The sequence below is a fragment of the Patagioenas fasciata genome, chromosome W (assembly GCF_037038585.1).
Source record: "Patagioenas fasciata isolate bPatFas1 chromosome W, bPatFas1.hap1, whole genome shotgun sequence".
Lineage (NCBI taxonomy): Eukaryota > Metazoa > Chordata > Aves > Columbiformes > Columbidae > Patagioenas > Patagioenas fasciata.
Window position 1 is genome coordinate 65,585,766 of NC_092559.1, and position 21,214 is coordinate 65,606,979.

A 21,214-nucleotide genomic window follows, 5' to 3' on the forward strand; every position below is an offset into this window, starting at 1 on the left:
CAGTCAGTTTAAGTTGCACAGTATTTATACAGTCCATTCACATACATATTCATATATTCATTTAGGATCATTAGAATATGTAATAGTTACTCAACATTTATTGCAACATCGATTGCAACACCTTGGAATTACTTTGATCATGCGCAGTGTCCCCTGGTGATCTTTCAGGGGGTCTTCAGGATGAAGTAGGTAGTCTTCATCGCTTCTGTCCTTTTCACCTTTGGGTACTGCACATGCGCACTACTCTAGAATTGCATAACTGCTGACTAGCTTAATTTCCAGAGATACTGTGTATATTTCTTCTCATTCTAGGCATATTTGGGCTAAGATAAATGCTAGATTGATAAGAATATACTCAAATCCCTTATTAGGTAAAACACAATATGCAAAGGATAAATCAGTTTTGCATTGCATAGATCAGTTTTGCACCTGTTCCAGAAGGGAACATCTTGTAAAATTGATTCTGTTACTAACATTTCCCCCCTTTGAAAATGCTTTTCTATTTTTAGACAATGCATTTTCACCTCAATCAACTACTTCAATTATTGATTCATTTACTATGATTTGATTGGTGATTAGGCAGATGTGACAGTTCGGTAATGCAAACCAGACATTACTGCGATATAATCTTGAGCGTGGTAGGATGTCGTGGTTGAGACGGACAAACGACATGGACCAAGTTCTTCCAGGATGAAAGTAGTAGATGCCATTTATTGCCACAAGTGCATTTTTATACAGTTTTACCAATCCATGTGTCTCTTCACTATTGGTTACAAGTTACAGCAGTAACATCTCATTGGCTAATTTTGCTATCATCAGTGTTACTCTTCTACTCCCTTCGCTCTCACGGGTACATCCTTAACATCTCCGGATACTCCTTTACTCCCATCTTTCTCACGGGTAGGCCTTCATGTCTTCAAAGCTAATTTCTGTTCCCATGCCCTCCGTCAGGGAATCCTCGGACCCACCGTAGTCCCCCACAATTCCCCCTTTTTGTTTTTGTGCTAAAAAAATTGCCTTCATTGTCCACTGCAGGGCCCTTTGCAGCAGAGAAATCATGCCTGGCAACATTAGTAACACAACCACAACAATCATCAAAACAATCAGTCCCGTTTTCACTACTGATAGCAACCATCCTAAAAACCCCCAACCACTAAGCAATGCTAATAACAAAAAGTCTATCGCGGCTCTACTCTGCCATGTGGCATGTCTTACAGAATCTACATCTAACAAAAGTCCACTTAAAGCCTTAGAAGTTCTGTTAGTTTGCTTAACTAACCAGCATCCTAATTTTTCTAAAGTATCTAAAGCTTTAGCTGTGCCAACACCAGATACATGAGGTTCTAAAACCCTTAACCCTGATCCCCAAAAGTCTACATTATCATCACATTTTGACTCATATACATGCAAAAAGTATTTTTCTCGTCTTACTCTTCTGTGATCTATTATCATAGATACATTGGGCATTAAGAGAGTTAATAGTCCCAAAATACGCAGTCCTCCAACAGCATTAGAAGGAATTCCTGGTCAGGCTCTATCTCCACAGATCAAGAATACACCATACAGGAGGTTTTTGGGGTCGCTGTCCCACATTATCAATGACACCCCTTGGATTCTTCTGCGAGGTGTTACACCATCGAGTTTCATTTCTATAGTCACCAAGGGTAGCATTAACATTTTGCAGTCTTATCCATTCATGTTCTCGTATATTGTTCTGACACTTTTCACAAACCAGGTTGATACAAGCATCCATGGACATAGATGCCAGCAATTCCATTTCCTGTGGTTCAATATCTGCTTCCAGGAGGCAATTAATCCAAAGTGCCATGTTGGTATTATCACAGTTCGTTGCAATGCCTCTGCACCGACCACTATTTTGAAACAGTCATGTGATGCTGCTGTAGTCATCAAGGGGGTTGCCAACCAAGCATGTGTGGAACAGGTTTTCCGGAGATGCCATAGCTAGGCATGTAGAGTCCTGGTCAGTCATGTTGGCTAAAGTAATCCGCGTTAGTCTTTGTCTGTGCAGGCATCCAAAGCACAGCAGCTGCAGCAATCATTGTCAGGAAGATAACACAGATTTCACATTTCATGCTGGCAACCATTGTGGCCCTTGATCTGTAAGGACACAAGCATAGCCTCTCCCCCAGGTTATCAATTGATGTGGCCTTTTCCATTGACCATTAACTAGTGATTTGACCACAACTAATGTAGGTTCTTTCTGATTTAGCATGTTTTTGGGTCATACTTGCAAAGTGTTTCATCACATACAATACTTTCGACAATTGGTTTTGTGGTGTTTTCCCTACTTCTCCCCCCTTTTTGTTTAAAAAAAGAGAAAAAAAAAAACAAAAACAAAAACACAGTTCAGAATCAGATACGTACGTTGGACCTTGACTACGTACTCAGAATCACAAATCAAATTTAGAGGTTCCTCCTTAAAAAACTCTAAGTAATGTAAAGCTGCGCCAAGTTCTACTAATTGGGTTGAACCTTCAATAATTTTTACAGAATGATGCCGATTGTTATCTTCACACCAAACTACTACAGCTTTATGAGACTTCCCAGAACCATCAACAAAAACTGTGCAAGTATGTAGAATCAGACCAGATACAAGTATGGCCTATGACCTGATGTCAAAGAATTGCAGGTTCTGAGCAATTTGCATTTTACATTTATGCATGTCAAAAGCTGTGCTGTTAAGAAAATCAGTTAATGCAATTTACAAAGACATAGATTGCAAATAAAAAAAATAAAAATTTAACTTCACAAATGGTACATGTAGGACAAAAGGATCATGGCCTATTGAGACTTAAATTCATTCCCTGCATTTCTTGATCAGAGTAACAACTGGTATATCAGTCTGTTAGCATTCTCATCATACTGTCCCACAATAGCCACAGGTTGTTTCTATGTTGTAGCTATAAATAGACAAATCTGCAAGTCCAATCGAATGCAGTCAGCCTGTAAGGCTGTCATAAATTTATTCCTCAAAATCTCTAACTCCATTTTGGTTCTCATATTTATTGGATATTGTTTTCTCTTACCGGATCGAAGTCCTGTTTCAGATCTATCAGTGCAGTGTTTCCTTTATTGAAACATTGGCTCTTAATATTAGTGGAAATACAGCATTCGAAATTTCCTTGGAGATTTCTCATTTACACAAGTAGATCTGCACCATCTAAGCAGCTTCTTGTAGGACATGCAACTAAACAGAATTCTCAGAAAACGTTATTTCAGCTTAGAATTTACTTAACAAATCTTGACCCAAGAGAGGTACATGACTTCCTGGCAAATACAAGAATTCATGTATTAAAACTTTGTTCCAAATTTGGTATTCTATTAGTCTCAAAAAACAGCTTTTCTTTTGTTTTCTCCCATGACCTCAAAAACTAGCACAGTGAATTTACTAAGAAGTCTCTTACAACCAGTTACCACAGAATGAGTCCATATATATATATATATAATATTTTTGTTTAATTTCCCAGCTTCATTAGAACTATGGATCCACTGGTGATGCCTTTAAATTTCACCCTCAGACTCCTTCATGCAGTATTACAGGTCTCTAGCAGTAACATTGCTTAGGGGAGGGGCGCGGGGGGGAATAAAACCTCCCTCTCACCCCCATCTGAGATGGCAAGACGTCCAGCTCAGCATGAAAACAAATCAGTTTGAACTCCACACCAAACCAGCCTGGCTCCACTCCACACCCAAATCAGTACCAGTCTGACCCAGAGAAGCACTGAGCGCTCTGACCCCCAAAAGCTGACCAGTGTGAAAAGACTGACTTCAGCAAGGAGGCAAAATGATGAGTTCTTTCCTCAGATGTGCCAAAACCTAGGAAACAAGACAGAAGCAAAAAGAAACAACACCAGCAACCCCTGATTCAAAGCCGAGAAGCAATGCAGTGCCACAACAAGGATGGGTGACAATACTCTAGGGAAAATAAAAGACAGAGCGGGGGGAGTAAAGCCCCTCTTTCTCCGCTTAGCAGCAGGAAAACAGGTTTTTCCATTTTTTTTTTTTTTTTTTTTTCTTTTTTCTTGTCTTGCTGCAGTTCAGCTGTACCAAGGCCACGCAGCTGGCGTAATCGCTGGTATGAAGTAGGAGGCTCTGGCAAACTCCTCGGTTGATTTGAGCTAGTTTTATAAACAATTCCAATTAGTTCAACAGTTGTTACATTCCTCAGCCCCATTTACCTTTTACAAGTTACAGATGTCAAAAACCAGCATATTAAACATCAATCCATTATTCCATTTTCCTAGATCCAAATCAGTTCATATTCTAGCAACTTCTAAACACAACTTCATACAATACCAAGGTCACATCCATCATAGCATTTAAGTGTTTTTTTTTTTTTTTTTTTAATGCAAAGCAGAGTTTAACAATTTAAATTATTTTCTGGTCTCAAAATTACTAGATAACAATAGAAGCGATTACTCTAATGCGGGGGGAGCAAGGTGGAATTTTAGCAGTGGAACTGGTTCCCATTTTGTAATTATCTCCCCGAACAAAATTATTTTGGTACCAAATATAAATATGCAAATTAAAATACTGAGCTCAGATATGAAAACCAAATACCAAGTTCAAATATGCAGATAGATCAGAGTTACACTTATTCAAGACAATATCTTGATTTTAGCATTGCACCTTTGAACCACTTACTGCTCAGCCAAGTAGCAGTGCTGCTGGGTCTCCCTGACAAAACAGGTCAGTGCGCGCTGGAGCCCCATCGGCACCCCCCCCCCCCCCCCCCGCCGCAGCAGCAAGCTGGACCGGGCAAGGCTTTTAATAGTGTCTCATCTGGTGGGCTACAACTGTTATCCCAAAACCAGGGTTCTTTAATTGGTGTGCATACACAAGAGCCAAATTTAGTACATAGTGATGAAACACAGCCCATCACAGAGTTGTGCAAGTCTGAATGCCGGAATAAAGCTAGCATGCTAGAAAGAAAAATAACAGTTACTACACACAAAATTTTACCATCACATTCACGCAGGAAAGAACAAAATTACTCATGATCTTCTGTATTATCACAAAACGCACATTTTGAGTCTCATTCTCATCATTTAACAGTCTGTGAAATCACTGGACCACACAACAAAAGGCCTACTAAAACTGCAACATGCTTAAACAGATACCCACAAAGAAAACAGGTTAATGAGGAAAGCATCTTGTAGACTTTAACAAGTTTACTGTGACCTGTGTGTTATCAGTTAACTCTCTCTCAGCTTGTTGAAATTCAAACCGTTCCAACTGTAAAACTGTCTGAAATGATTCAATGATCTCTTGTAGAGTTGTATTTTTGTCCTGCTGTTCTTGCTTTAGAAACAACAAAGAGTTATACTTCAAGGTTCTATTCTCCGGACACTTTTCCCAATCATCAAACTTACACAGCAGCCACCATTAATTACAATATTTCACAAGATCTTCCTTCCTTATATTTCCAAGTGCTTTCCTATGTTCTAAAACACCTCCCAATACCGATTTCTTATGAACACGACTGAAAACAGTCATTCCTGACCCCATCTCGTAAGTAGAAACTACGAGAAGAGGGAGGGAGGGGGGGAAAGCACAGGGCTGCTTGCAGCGCAAGTGGGAAAAGTGGGGAGAAGGTTTTACGGCGCACTTATACCACAAAATTCTAACAATGACCAGTAAAACAATTAACTCACATTCCTGACAAGCTGCTTGATTTTCAGAGAGTCAATACACAGAAACACATAATATGTACTGTAAAATTCGCGGATAACATGTTGATAGCAAACATTAGCATTCTCTACTGCGAATTTCAACACTAGTGCTTCCTTAGTTTCTAAGTTTTCAACCTGCTTATTGATGGCCTCTTGAAGATGGTCAATAAATTGCATGTAATTCTCCTTGGGACCCTGATTAATAGTTGCAAATGATTTGGCTGCTTTGTTGTTTTCAGGCACCTTTATCATAGCTTGATATGTGAGGTCTCTTGACTGTCTCAGGATTTCAGGAATTTATCATACCTGTAATTGTGGCATGTCAATTAGTGTCTCTTCCAAGAGTTGGGGGGTAAATCCCAGCTTTTTGGTAAATTCGGTTTACGCTCTGAAACTCTACCCCCACCCTCAGGAATTTGCTCTGCAGCAGCGCGGGAGGGGGGCGGGGGCAGGCTGGGGGGACCTAAATTTATAGGAATTACGTTCTTTGGCTCAGTCTGACTCACCACGGGAGGATCCTCCCACCTAAATCTCCAGGCAAGGGGGGATAGGAAAAAAAAATGTCCACTTTTTCCTTCTGCGACTGATAGCGGCGGGGCAGAAGGTTGAACTATGACCAATGGCGGTGACGCAGACGGCGGAACCGCGACTGATGATGGTGGAGCAGACGCCCGAGCCGCGATCGATGACAGCGGAGCAATCGGTTAAACGCACTGCTCTGACCGGTGCTCCGGGGGCCCCTCCCAAGATCGTATATTAACCCAACGCTGTTTTTTCATGTGAGTCTTTCTCATTCTAGGCATATTTGGGCTAAGATAAATGCTAGATTGATAAGATAAGAATATACTCAAATCCCTTATTAGGTAAAACACAATATGCAAAGGATAAATCAGTTTTGCATTGCATAGATCAGTTTTGCACCTGTTCCAGAAGGGAACATCTTGTAAAATTGATTCTGTTATTAACAGTATTCTAGAAAGTGCCTAGTGGAGAAGTGCTGAAAGAAAGTTACCTGACCTTTTCACAATTATTCTAGAAAAGGGAAGAAAAATCTGAAGAGCTCAGACGTGCAAAAGAGCTACTGCTAATTAGGTTTGGTTTAGGATTTTTCATTGTGTTGGATACAAGTACTGCTAAGCCATAGGGAAAAAATAACTTGTTAAATAACTTCAAGGATAAAAAAGTCATAGTTGCTTAAAGCAGTTGTATTCTTCAAGGATGAATTGCTAGAGCAGGTATGTTGTAGGTTTGCAGAAAACATTTCAGTGTACTGAGAAGACAAACTGCTTGGCTTCATTGAGTCACAAAAGCATGCATCGAAAAATATATGTGCTTTATAAATAAGATCTCTGTTAAACTTGTGACAACCTTGAACTGGTTCCATCACCCCCATCATTAGCAGAAAAAAGGACCTTGTTATGCCTTAAATGACTGTTTTTTGTTACTTTGGGAGGACAAGGTAGGTGGTTGTGCAGGCAGCCATCTCCCTTCTCTTTCCCAAAGTATTGTGTTTGTTATGGTGTCAAGCACCTTGCTAATCGCTGTGAAGGCCTCATGGCCTAGTTGGAATGAGATGATCTGATCTGTCAGACAGCCAGCTACCCAAAGAAACCACGAACTAACAGCTACCCCTGATGGGCAAGCCAACTCACTTCTGGTCAGTACCATAAACTTTCCTCTAGTTTGAAGACCCCAGACCCATTTCCACGCGTGGCATGAGCGTGGAGTGTATATGCTGTGCAGCGTAACCAAATTATTCAATGCATCCACCCTCCCTTCACGAGACATCGCTAGATTGATAAGCTGTGGAGTGGTGATATCTTACTCTCTTTCTCTTTCCCTCATATCTTAGTTTATATCTTACTCTCTTTCTCTCTCTCTTATATCTTAGTTTTCCTTCCCACTCTCTCACCCTCTTCTTTTTTCTTGAACATGCAAAAGTAACATCATTTTAATTTCTGCTGTTAAAATCTTGTTGTGTTTTATAGTTACTAATTGTTGCCAATCCACCGTTTGTAGGAGGGCTTTTGCTGTTAATGTATTGATAAGTTCTGTGATACTATACCATACTTTTGCCAAGTCACTAATGTCTGTAATTAGTATTTCCACCACATGCTTTTAGTAAACTCATAATTGTATTGGACCCCTAGAGTGATTGTCTGTCATTCACTTTGCATAACCGTGCAGAAATACCCAGAGTTAACTCACACCTGGTCTCAACTGTTGAGTCAGGGTGCGCGTCACGTTCAGAATTAACTCACCCCTTGTTCCATCTGTTGGGATGGGACAAAACTGCAGCAATATTCATAAAACAATAAACTGAACTGGAAAAGGCCAAGAAAAGAGAAAGCACAGATGAAACAATAGCAAGTCAATCAACTTCTCATCCACATTTAATTGAGGAAGTACATACAAATGTTAAAATAGAAGGTATCCAGAACAATCAGTATGATACATATTAAGCAGCTTTTTCAAATCTCATTACTTCTTATGTGTGACAAAACCTGATTTATTTTTATCAGATTACCTCATTGATATGAGTAAAATCTTAAAAACACAATAAAGATTTTATTCAATTAATTATTGACCAGTAAATAAAATCTTTTTGGATGCAAAATTCTTTTTCTCAAATCAGTTCTTAACAGGAGTCTGACTGTCTGGCAAGAGCAGAATTTTCCAAGTCCTTGAGAGGACAGTTAAATCTAAAATCCAAATGAATATGGCTTATACATAAATACTTAATCATAGATTTGTACATAGATGTCCTGGTTTTGTTAAAAACAAGACAAGTTTCACATATTAATGTATTTTTTTTTCCTTTTAGGGACATACACCATCTATTACAAGTATATTTTGTGGTATTCAAGTAAAAAAAAAAAAGAGCATAATTTGACATTCTTCTGCTTATTAAAAAAAAATCTTATAATTGGTCATTGTTTTATTAGTCTGTTTTACTACTCAGTGAGGCGCACAATGGCAGCAATGGTTAGTTCCGTGGCTGAACACTAGATCAGGGTGGACAGCGAAGTTCCCAGAAACAGGGAAATCTGAGGAAGTGTCTGCTGTGGCATTCCTGCTGGGAAGCAGAAACTCTCTTGAGAGAAGCTGATGAGGCTTGGGCATTGCCAGGAGCAACCACAAGAGATTTAAACGGGTCTAGGGAGCGCAAGCAACCAGGGACATAACAGTTTGTGTGGCAGTTCGAGCAAGGAGGGCACTGCAGTCGAGGGTAGTGCCACTGCTATAATGGTGAGCACTTGCCTCAGAGTTAAAAACAGTGCTCCTGAAGGGACAATGGAACATTGTTTTATGGCTATAACCTGTTAGGGAGGGATGGAATCCACCTTTCTGGAAGAGGCAAGAGAATCTTTGGCAGTAGACTGGCCAACTTGGTGAGGTGGGCTTTAAACTGAAAAGCTCAGGGGGTGGGGTCCAAAGTGGCAATTCTCACACCATCACATCCAACTGGGGAATAAGCCAGGCCAACCAGAGGAGCAACAAATATTCCTTAGCTGCCTCCCAAGATGAGAACCGGAAGGCCAACCACCTCAAGGGTATGTATGACTATGGTGGATCCTTCTGCACCCCTCATGGGAAACCTACATGCTCAGTTAATTCTCTGTGCCTGTACACCAACACACAGAGCACAGGGAATAAACAGGAAGAATGAAAGATCTATGTGGGATCACAGGGCCATGATCTCATTGCAGTTACGGAGACATGGTAGGACAGTTCACATGACTGGAATGTTGTCATGGAAGGCTATGTACTTTTCAGGAAAAACAGACCAGCAATGCAAGGTAGAGGAGTTGCATTTTATGTGAGAGAGCAACTCAAATGTATCGAACTCCGCCTCTGAGTTCTTATGGGTAAAATTTAAGGGACAAGCTAACAAAGCGGACACTGTTGTGGGTGTTTACTACAGGCCATCTGATCAAGAAGAGGAAGTTGATGAGGCCTTCTACAGAAAGCTGAAAGTAGCCTCGCAATCACAAGCCCTGGTTCTCATGGGAGACTTCAATCACCCTGATATCTGCTGGGAAGACAACACAGCTAAGCATGCTGTTACGGTTTAAGACAAGGCAGCAATAAACCATGGCAGACACTCCCTGTTATCCCCTCACTTCCCACCACCCCTTTCCTTTAGATTGGAAAGATGATAAGAAAAATAAGGGGAAAGGAAGAGAGACTTAGAATTCGAGTTGGAGAGTTTTAAAGGGTTTACTAATACTACTACTAAATCGAGTATATAGACAAAATATACAAAACCAATCTCAAATGCTTGATGTGGAGCTGGCATCACTCCAGCAGCGGTGGAGCTGGGTGTGCAGAGCTGGCGTGGCTCCAACAGGTGCAGGTCAGGCCCCTGGAAGTCATGGGTGGGACTTCACAGCAAACCGGAACCTGGTTGCAGGAATGCAGGGCCTGAGGCCTGTAGATCACAGGCAGACAGACAAGGTCCTTTCTAGATGCCAGCCATGGTCGAAGAGAGCTTGACCCTTGTGATCAACCTCTTATATAGGGGGTATGACGATTATGGGATGGAATACTTCCATTGGTCAGTTCTAGTCACCTGTTCCATCCACCCCTCCTCAAACACGCCCCTCTCACAACAGAACATGGGAAAACTTATCAGTCTTTCTTGGCTACCATAGTAATAAATATAAACAAGAGCTTCTTCAGCATTCCATTGGTCTTCTTATCAGCACCAAGTACAGCATCCTAGGAAAAAATATGCAGGCTAAAACTCAGAAAAGTACAGCCACCTAGAAGAACTTAGCTGAAAGAAAAATCACTAAAAGAGAACTAGTCTTGTTTTTAACAAAACCAGGACACATGCACAGTCCAGGAGGTTCCTACAGATCATTGATGATATCTTGACACAGGTAATGGAGGAGCCAACAAAGAGGGATGTGCTGTTGGACCTTGTCCTAACAAACCAAGAAGGACTGGTTGGAGACGTGAAGGTTGGGGTCAGCCTCGGCAGCATTGCAGAGAAGGACCTGGGAGTCCTGGTGGTTAACAGGCTGACCATGAGCCAGCAATATGCCCTTGTGGTCAAGAAGGCCAATGGTATCCTGGGGTGCATAAGGAAGAGTGTGACTAGCAGGTCGAGGGAGGTCATCCTCACTCTCTACTCTGCCCTGGTGAGGCCGTGTCTGGAGTACTGTGTCCAGTTCTGGGCTCCCCAGTTTAAGAAGGATAAGAAATTACTGGAGGGAGTCCAGCGGCTGGCTACGAAGATGATTAAGGGCCTAGAGCACCTTTCTTATGAAGAGAGACTGAGAGAGCTGGGTCTGTTCAGCGTGGAAAAGAGAAGACTGAGAGGGGATCTCATCATTGCCTATAAATATCTCAAGGGTCGGTGTCAAGAGGATGGGACCGGACTCTTTTCAGTGATGCTCAATGATAGGATGAGGGACAACAGGCACAGACTGAAACATAGAAGGTTCCATCTGAATATGAGGAGAAACTTCTTTGAGGGTGACAGAGCACTGGAACAGGCTGCCCAGAGAGGTTGTGCAGTCTCCTTCTCTGGAGACATTCAAAACGTGTTTCTGTGCGATCTGGTCTAGGTGAACCTGCTTTAGCAGGTGAGTTGGACTAGATGATTTACAGAGGTCCGTTCCAACCCCAACCATTGTGTGATTCTGTGATTTTGTTGCACTTCTAAGCATTCATGTCTATGTAATTACTTCTACATATATCATTAAATAATTAAATTCACATACCTTTTTTGTGAGTAATGTGCACTGAAGCCCACCTGTACATTTCCATTTGGAATGTATCACCTTGATCTTTACCTGGTAAAAATAAAATATTTACATATGGTTAACCCTGTACAACCACTCAGGATATCCAATCCTGATGCCTCTGAGTGTAGCTATAGAGGGAACATATGTAATTTTTTCCAAACCCATTTCCACTAAAACATTTCCAACATTTACAAACAATGGGCATCTGAGAGCTCATAAGCAGAGGAATATTTTGAGGATTTAATGGCAAATTGGTAAGATGGCTGCATGGAGCCAAGATGCTATGGAGTCTCTTCCAAAAGAGGCAAATGATGATCATAGATGACTTGGATTGGTCTGCACAGTGTTGCTCCTGCAGCTACTCTGTTCTTATGTGCCCTGGGAAGCACTAATAGTACGCTGAAATTAGAAGCTATAATAACTCTGTATTCACAACTTTCAAATGAATGTTTATCAAAATATATGACTCAAAAAAACTGTTGTAAATTTGACATGCAGGAATATTTCCTAAGCTAGATGTATGGGACTTGAGTAACAGGAATTCAACTGAAATATTCAGCAGGGTAAGAGATGTGGCTCAACAACTCCCCAAGCTGGTAAGGTCCTCTGACTATTACCCACTATTGGTTTTAAATGTTGACAGGGAAGAGACAGGAAAAAAAAAAGTATTAAGCAAATCAAAAGGAATTTCAGAGATTTGGGGTGACTGATCAGTGACTCAGGTGCTCAGGTAGTTTTCTCCTCCATCCTTTCAGTAGCAGGCAGGAATACAAAATGGAACAGGCAGGCCCAGTTAATCAACACATGGCTATGTGACTGGTGTTATGGACAGAACTTTGGGTTTTTCAACTATGGGATGGTCTGTTCTTCGCCAGGTCTTCTGACACCCAATGAAATGAACCTCTCACAGAAGGGGGAAAGGTTGTTTGCTCAGGAGCTAGCAAGGCTGAGTGACAGGGCTTTAAAATAGACTGAAAGGGAGAAGGAAGCAGTACCAAACCAGTCAGTGATGAGCAGCGGGATAGTGTGGGACAGGATTTGGCTGGCCTCAGCAAAACTCCCAGCACTTATCAATTGACAAAAGGAAACATGCTGGAGCTTGTTGGTCACAGACCCTGGTGACGAAAAACAGAAACAGTACTTAGACAGGATGTGCTAAACCCTTTGTGTAGATAAGAATTATGAGTTATTAAGGTTGTCAAGAAGGAATTGCTGCTGCTGCTACACTAAGGAGATTGCATTAATCAAGATAGCAACTGCCTAAACAAACATTAGCCAATCAGTAGGTATCTAGCAAGAATAACAAACCAATCAGCGTGTGACGCGTTGTTTAGGATAGGTATAAAATATGTTAGAAATTACAATAAAGTTGACATTTTGCTTGCATCAAGCTGTGTCCCGTCTCTCCATCGCGGCAAATTGGTGACCCTGATGTGATCGCGTGACGTGATTCCAGGGCTCAGGAACCACCTATCTGCGTGGCATACTGTGAGTCCCACAGAATGTTGAATGAGCTGCTGAAAGGAAGCAGGAGCCAGCCTGCCTGAAATCCCTCCAGAGTAGAGAGGTGAGCTGTGGGAAACATGGGAAATCAAGCATCTTCCCCAGAGAGAGACGTATATGAGCTTATGAAAGCTCTCCTTCAAAAGCATGGAAAGAATGTTTCTGGGCACGATCTTAAAGTGATGCTTAAATGGGTGCAAGCTAAAATACCCACTGTAACTGCATCTACTATTTTTACGCAGGAACTTTGGGATGACGTGAGGGTGAAACTGTGGGATGCGGCAACAACGGGGAACGCCGAAGCACAGCACATGCTCCCGTGGTGGAGAAGCATTTTTGAAACTTCGAAAGCCCAGGAAAAGGGATCAAAAGACAAAAAGGAGGGGGAAGGAGGTTCTTCCGTGGGACCCACTGTACCGCCTCTGGAAGTGAGTGCTACAGGGTACCCCCCTGAGGAGGATCCCTTTGACCCGGGACCTGTGGATCTTGAAAAAGAGCCAGACTTGTACCCTCCTGACCCGCATGATGTTTAGGTAAATAGAAGGCAACAAACCTTGAAGGAGGGGGATTTGGACATTGCTAAGACTATTGTGACCCCCATCATATATCAGGGCCGAGGAGGGCAGCAACCACAGTGGGAGGCTATATCTCTTCCGGTAGTTAAGGAGTTGCGCCGTACTGTTACTGAGCATGGACTTTCTTCCCCGTATTTTGCAAGTTTATTATCCTCTGTCTTTGATACTTATGTTATGACTCCACATGATTTAAAATCGTTAGCACAACTGTTGTTGACCCCAACGCAGTATACCTTATGGGAAACACATTGGAGGGGGGAGCTTCAAACGGTTCTTGGAGGTTATGCACACCACAGTAATGCAGCTATAGCTGCACTGACTATAGAACATCTCACAGGAATGGGTCAGCACTCTGATCCAGTAGCCCAAGCCAGGCGCATCCCCCGGGAAGCTCTTGAGGCTACTCGTGAAGAAGCGAAAAAAGCTTTTTTTAAGATTCCTGATTTACAAAAGCCGCAGAAAACCTTTACTACAATAACCCAGGAACCCCGAGAACCTTATATGCAGTTCATTGATAGACTGAAACAGGCTTTAGACTGACAGATAGATAATGCAGATGCGCGAGAAATTTTATTATTGAAACTAGGTGTTGAAAATGCTAATACAAACTGTAAAAAACTTTTGAAATCTCTCTCTAACCCAAACCCCACATTGGTTGAAATGGTAGAAGCCTGCAACAGAATTGGTACTGTGGATCATAAATTTGAAGCCATGGCCCCTGCTTTTGCAGCCATGCATGACCCGGAAGGGGCAGGTACCTGTTTTGGTTGTGGTAAACCTGGTCATTTAAAAAGGAATTGCTTAACCACCAATGTTAGTACCAGACCTCAGGTTCCTGGGATTTGCCCTAGATGCCAAAAAGGGCATCATTATGCTAATCAATGTCAGTCCAGATATGATTTTCAAGGTCAGCCGATACAGGGAAACCGATCACAGAGCGCGGGGCAGTGGTGTGCGCAGACACAAGTGCCGCAGCCAACAGCTCCGGTGCAGGTGCCACCTCAGACCTTCCAGCCCCCGTGGAGGGAGGCAACGGTGCCTCAAGTCTTTGCCCAGCAACAGCAGGCAGTGCTGGACTGGACCTGGCAACCTCTCACACAGTAACGTTACTCGATCCCTCAGTCCATTTATTGTCAACAAGCATTATGGGACGCTTACCCCCTAAAACACAAGCGCTATTGTTAGGAAGATCATCTACAACATTGTCAGGACTTTTTGTACTACCAGGGGTCATTGACTCTGACAGTACTGATGAAATTAAGATTATGGCATGGACCCCATTTCCCCCCTGCACAGTACCGAAAGGTAGCCGTATAGCGCAACTGATATTGATCCCCACAGGGATGGACTCCCCAATTTCTAGTCAGCCTCAACACAGACGCGGAGGGTTTGGATCTACGGGGAGCCCACAAATTTTGTGGGTACAGGCTATTTCTCAGAAGTGACCTATATATCAATGTACTCTTACTCGTGGGGACCAACAAGTTGTGTTAAGTGGAATTATTGGCACAGGAGCTGATGTTACGGTGATATCGCAAGCTAAATGGCCCCTGCAATGGCCTTTAGCTAATGTTTCCCAAACCTTAGCAGGAATCGGAGGGACTGGTAGTAGTCACCAGAGCTTGGAGCTAATCCAAATTCAAGGTCCGGAGGGGCATATAGCCTCTGTTAAACCTTTTGTCTTACCGGTTCCTATGATTCTATGGGGGTGTGATGTGTTGTCTCAGTGGGGAATGTCCATTCGGACCCATTTTTAGGTGGGGCCATTGAGGTGCGCGACACCCTAAAATTGATATGGAAAACTGATGCTCCTATTTGGGTAGATCAATGGCCCCTACCACTGGAAAAGCTTCGTACCCTCCAATAATTAGTTGCGGAACAGTTAACGAAAGGGCATATTGTACCTTCTACCAGTCCTTTGAACTCACCTGTTTTTGTTATAAAGAAACAAACTGGCAAGTGGCGCTGGCTCCATGACCTTAGAAAAATTAATGATGCCATGGAAGATATGGGAGCCCTCCAACCCGGACTCCCATCCCCTACTAGGATTCCTCGAAATTGGCATTTAACTGTTATTGACCTTAAAGACTGTTTTTTTAATATCCTGCTGTACCCAGACGATGCCCCTAAATTTGCTTTTTCGGTTCCAAGCGTCAACATGCAAGCTCCGTTACAAAGATACCAGTGAGTTGTGCTGCCACAAGGAATGAAGAATATTCCCACGATATGTCAGTGATATGTAGCTAAAGTACTTAGTCCGGTTAGGACTGCAATGCCTGGTGTCTTATTGTATCATTATATGGATGATATCCTAGTGGCCGCACAACATCACAAGGTCATGGAGAAAGCTGTGGCCCTTGTCACGGCTGCTGTTAATTTGGCAGGCCTCTGTATTGTGCCAGAAAAAATTCAGAAAATGCCGCTGTGGAAGTACCTAGGCTGGCGCATAAGGGCTCAAACCATAGTTCCCCAACCATTGCAGATACAGATATAAGAAATTTGCGTGATGTACAGAAATTGTTTGGAACAATTAATTGCGTTCGACCGCTGTTAGGGATTACTAATACGGACTTAAAGTCTCTATTTGAACTGCTAAAAGGAAGCACCGACTTGTGTGCCCCTTGCAGCCTCGGACCAGAAGCTATTGATTCCTTGCAGAAAGTTGCTACAGCAATTACTCATAGGCAAGCGCATCGTTGGGCACCCAAGTTGTCTTTTTATCTTATAGTTCTGAATCCTGCTAGACAGCTGTGCACCCGACAACCCTTCGCGCTGATATTCCAATGGGACTCACAGAAATCAGATCCCTTATTAATCATTGAATGGGTTTTTCTACCAAATCAATCTACAAAAACTATCCTCACACAACATGAGATGTTTGCTTCTTTAATAATTAGAGCCAGACAACACTTGTTAATCTTATCAGGGACAGATTTTGCTTTTATTTGCTTACCTGTAACCACTTTGTATTTACAGTGGCTTTATCAACAGTCAGATGCCTTTTGCATTGCGTTAGCTGATTACACGGGTCAACTTACGTCCCACCCGCCTTCACATAAACTGTTTAATGTTGACTTCCACCTCATCTCTATACCGAAAAGAAGCTACCAGCCGTTACAAGCCCTTACTGTGTTTACAGATGGGTCTGGGAAGTCACACAGTTATCCTGTGGTGGGACGATCAGCAAGGGCGATGGGACTCAGATGTACAAACCGTTCCTGGCTCTCCCCAGATAGTAGAGTTAACTGCAGTTGTTCGAGCCTTTCAGAGGTGGTCTGCACCACTTAACATTATCACTGATTCAGCTTATGTTGCAGGAATTGTTGAACGAGTCGAGGCATCTGTACTACGTGATGTTGTGCATTCTGACTTGTTTGTTTTATTGCAGGAGCTCATTTTTCTCTTGGACACATGCCTGCATCCTTATTTTGTTATGCATGTCCGATCCCATACTTCCCTCCCTGGCTTTATTGTGGAAGGAAACCGACAAGCGGATCTGCTGACATTATCAGTACAAGTTTTACCAGATCGTATAGCACAAGCTAAATTGAGCCACTCTTTCTTTCACCAAAACGCAGGAGGTCTCAAACGCCAGTTTGGTCTCACCTCCCAACAAGCAGCCAATATTATTGCTGTTTGCCCTGACTGCCAGAAGCACTCTTTCCCGTCAGCAGCGGAAGGAGTTAACCCTAGGGGGTTACAAAGCTTACAATTGTGGCAAATGGATGTCACACATTACGCAGAGTTTGGAAAAAAATATGTTCACTCCTCTATTGACACCTTTTCAGGCGCCTTGTTTGCCTCTTGTCATGTTGGGGAAAAGACACGTGATGTTCAACGACACTTGATGCGTGCTTTTGCCACCTTAGGTATACCCTCTCAAATCAAAACGGACAATGGTCCTGCGTATACCTCTGCAGCTACAAAGGTTTTTTTGGATGCCTGGGGTGTGACTCACATTACTGGCATTCCTCATTCCCCTACAGGTCAATCCCTGATTGAACACTCTCATCAATCTTTGAAACATTTATTACAACAACAAAAAGGGGGAGTAGGGACTGCCACCCCTGAGGAACGTCTACAGAAAGCTTTGTATGTTTTTAACTTTTTAAATTGCTCTTTATTAGATAATAACCCTCCAATAGTTTGGCATTTTAACACAAATGCTTCACTCGAAGTACAGGTCAAGGCCCCGGTATTAGTCCGCGACCCGGAAACAGGTAAGGTAATGGGACCCTATCCCCTTATCACATGGGGCAGAGGTTATGCTTGTGTCTCCACAGAAAAGGGCCCTCGATGGATCCCGGCAAAGAGTGTACGACCTTTCCGTGAATCTTTACTGCAACCATCTGAAGACGGCTCGGTTCACCCTCCAGATCAGTCTTTCGAACAGCAACCTGCTGACACTGCTCAGAGCGGAGAAAATTAACCATCACGAGAGGAAAAAAGACTATACGAACCGGTGCAAAGAAACACCACTTACAGAGATCGTGCAACACCTGTGAACCTTGGGTTCTATGTGCATGTTATGCATGCGGGAAAGAATGGTGGCACCGGGTGATGCTCGCTAGACGATGGTGTGATAGTTGCTTAGACGAGGAAGTTGAAGTCGCAAAAGTTTTGCTTATTACAGGGCACGAACCTTCGGGAAGTGATTGCTATTTACGTGACTGCGGAGACTGGGCCTATTTAGTGTGTAAAAGAGCTGAGGAAGTGTTAGTCTGTGACCACAGTGTAGTAAGACTAATCTAGTGCCCGCTATATGGGTCATCCTTAAACAGGACTTGGATCAAACAAAAGAGAGATGCTGCAAACGATTTGCATGGAAATGGGAAAGGGGCGAAAAATTGTTTTTGAAATGATCCTCTCCTGTCTGATAATATTAGGATTTAATATAGGTATAGGAACACTTGCACATCCAGGGATCCAAATTAGCCCTCGACAAAATGTATGGGTCACAATAGCTAATTTAACAAATCAAGACTCCATGTGCTTGAGCATGGCTACACCTGGGGATCCGTTTAGAACTTGCTTAATTGGGGTTCCCACGTGGTGGCCAGATCAGTTTCGAGGCTTTGTAAAGAATGAGACTGTTCTATCGCTGCGAACCATCCCTCAGATTAATCAAACTTTACTAAGTAAAGGAATGCTCACAGAAGGGATGAAACCAGCACATTTTGATGGAGCCTGGCAAGCAGAATTAATTCTAGCTCTTAATAATACGATGAAAAATGATCCAGAGGAATTAGATTTGCTGGGGTGCTTAAATACTACTAATATAACAAGAAACGGAGGGTGATTCATGTTTAAGCCTCGATCTATGCAACAAATGAATGTCCCTATTGTTAGCAATCAGAACACATAACCACGGACATAGTTATATGCGGTGCTTTATTTCAGCGCTGGGAAACCAGGGGTTCGCACCCAAAGCTGGCTTCGAACAGCTGATTCAGACCATACCTTATTATACAAGTTAGTCACATACATATTCATTTCACCCTTGACAACCATTAGCATATTCCACACCTATTCTAACACAAACTTTCTATCTAAAAGATGCTACAATTATCAGTTATTTTCTACGGTACCAACTTTAAAAGAATATATCGTAAATCTATGTCCACCTTAAGAATAAGGTTCGGTTACAGTTACCTGCCTTGTAAGAATATACCATAAATCTATGTCAGCTTTAAGAACAGAGTTTGGTTACTGATTACAAGAGTTCTATGGCTACAGGGCTGGTTGCTATCCTAATGTTAAACCAACTGTAACAAATTCAGCGGCCAGTAAAGGCCTTGTCCTGTTCCAAAAGGCCGGTGAAGGCCTGTGCCTGTTCTGTTCCATGAAAGAAGACATCTCGTAAGGTTGATTACTATCATTTGCTATCACTATGACAGAATGGGCCACCGTCAACCCACATGACCCAGATTTCAGACTTGCTGTTGGTCCTTATGCAACATACTTTAGGTTAAATTGTACTGACTTCCCTGCTAAACGTCTCCTTCCAGGACTATTTTTAATTTGTGGGGATCGAGCATGGGCGGGGATACCCAGGGACCCCCATGGAGGACCTTACAATTTAGGCCAATTAACACTTTTCCACCCCTCGTTACATCAATTATTTAATGCGAGCTCTCGCATCCGAAATAAGCGATCCACACATGAATTAGATTGCAAAGAAATAGGGGACGCCATATTGTGAGACCGCACTGTCACCGCCCTTGCCTCTATCTTTGTGCTAGGCGCTACCGCAGCAAAAGCCATGACCTCACTCAGCTCGCATGTTGAACAAAAAAGGAACTCAACTTGACTAGCCAAATTTTAGGAGACCTAACGCAGGATGTAGCTAGCGTTAGACATGCTGTACTTCAAAATAGAGCAGCCATTGATTTTTTACTTTTAGCACAAGGGCATGACTGCGAAGACTTTGAAGGTATGTGCTGCATGAACCTCTCTGACCACTCGGAGTCTATTCATAAGAAATTGACCCAATTAAAGGACAACTTGCTGGAGCTTGTTGGTCACAGACCCTGGTGACGAAAAACAGAAACAGTACTTAGACAGAATGTGCTAAACCCTTTGTGTAGATAAGAATTAGGAGTTACTAAGGTTGTCAAGAAGGAATTGCTGCTGCTGCTACACTAAGGAGATTGCATTAATCAAGATAACAACTGCCTAAACAAACATTAGCCAATCAGTAGGTATCTAGCAAGAATAACAAACCAATCAGTGTGTGACGCGCTATTTAGGATAAGTATAAAATATGTTAGAAATTACAATAAAGTTGACATTTTGCTTGCATCAAGTTGTGTCCCGTCTCTCCATCACGGCAGGATAGCACACCAAAGCTTGAGGAGATGCTTGGCAGTGAGATTCCTCAGACAGCACAACAAGGTGAAGGGCACAATCAACCACACTTGAAGTGCTTCTACGCTAATGCATTCAGCATGAGGAAAAAACAAGATGAACTAGAAGCTTTGGCCTGGTCCCAGGGATATGATATAATTGGCATTAGCAAAACTCGGTGCGGCGATAAAGAATGACGCATACAGACACCGACAGAGATGCACACACACAGAGTTCTTGTTAGCAAGAGCAGAGCTAGGCAGAACTGAGCAGAACTGAGCCAGGCTGAGCTGACTTTTATTAACAGTTCTCAATTTATAGGTTTACAGATACGGACCTGGACCAAGAGGTTAGACAAGATGTTTTTTTCAAAAAATGTTATCTCAAACACACCACACTCATGACTGTTTTCAGTCACATTCCCATGCATATGTTGTGGGCAGCATTCTGACCCACTCATTCACACGTTCAGGCCCTTTATATTTTGACTAGTTGCTGTGATCTAATTATGTTAGTATTATTTCTTCTTTGACTGTCCAGATGGTCATGTTAGTATTGATCTTCCTTTATCATCCGGATGACTGGAACCACATGTCTTGCTTTCCCACATCTTACTTTCCCACAGTTCTGTCTGCCCCTCCTTGCAAATATGCCCCTCTCACTTACGGGATGTGCAAAGTTTATCAGTAACCTTGACTCACACAGATGCTATGAGGAACAGTCTTAAAAGCCTTAGTAAAATCCAGAAAAACTACATTCACCACCTTCCCTTCATCTACCTGATCATAGAAGGATATCAAATTATTTAGACAGAACTTTCCCTTTTTGAACCCATGTTGCC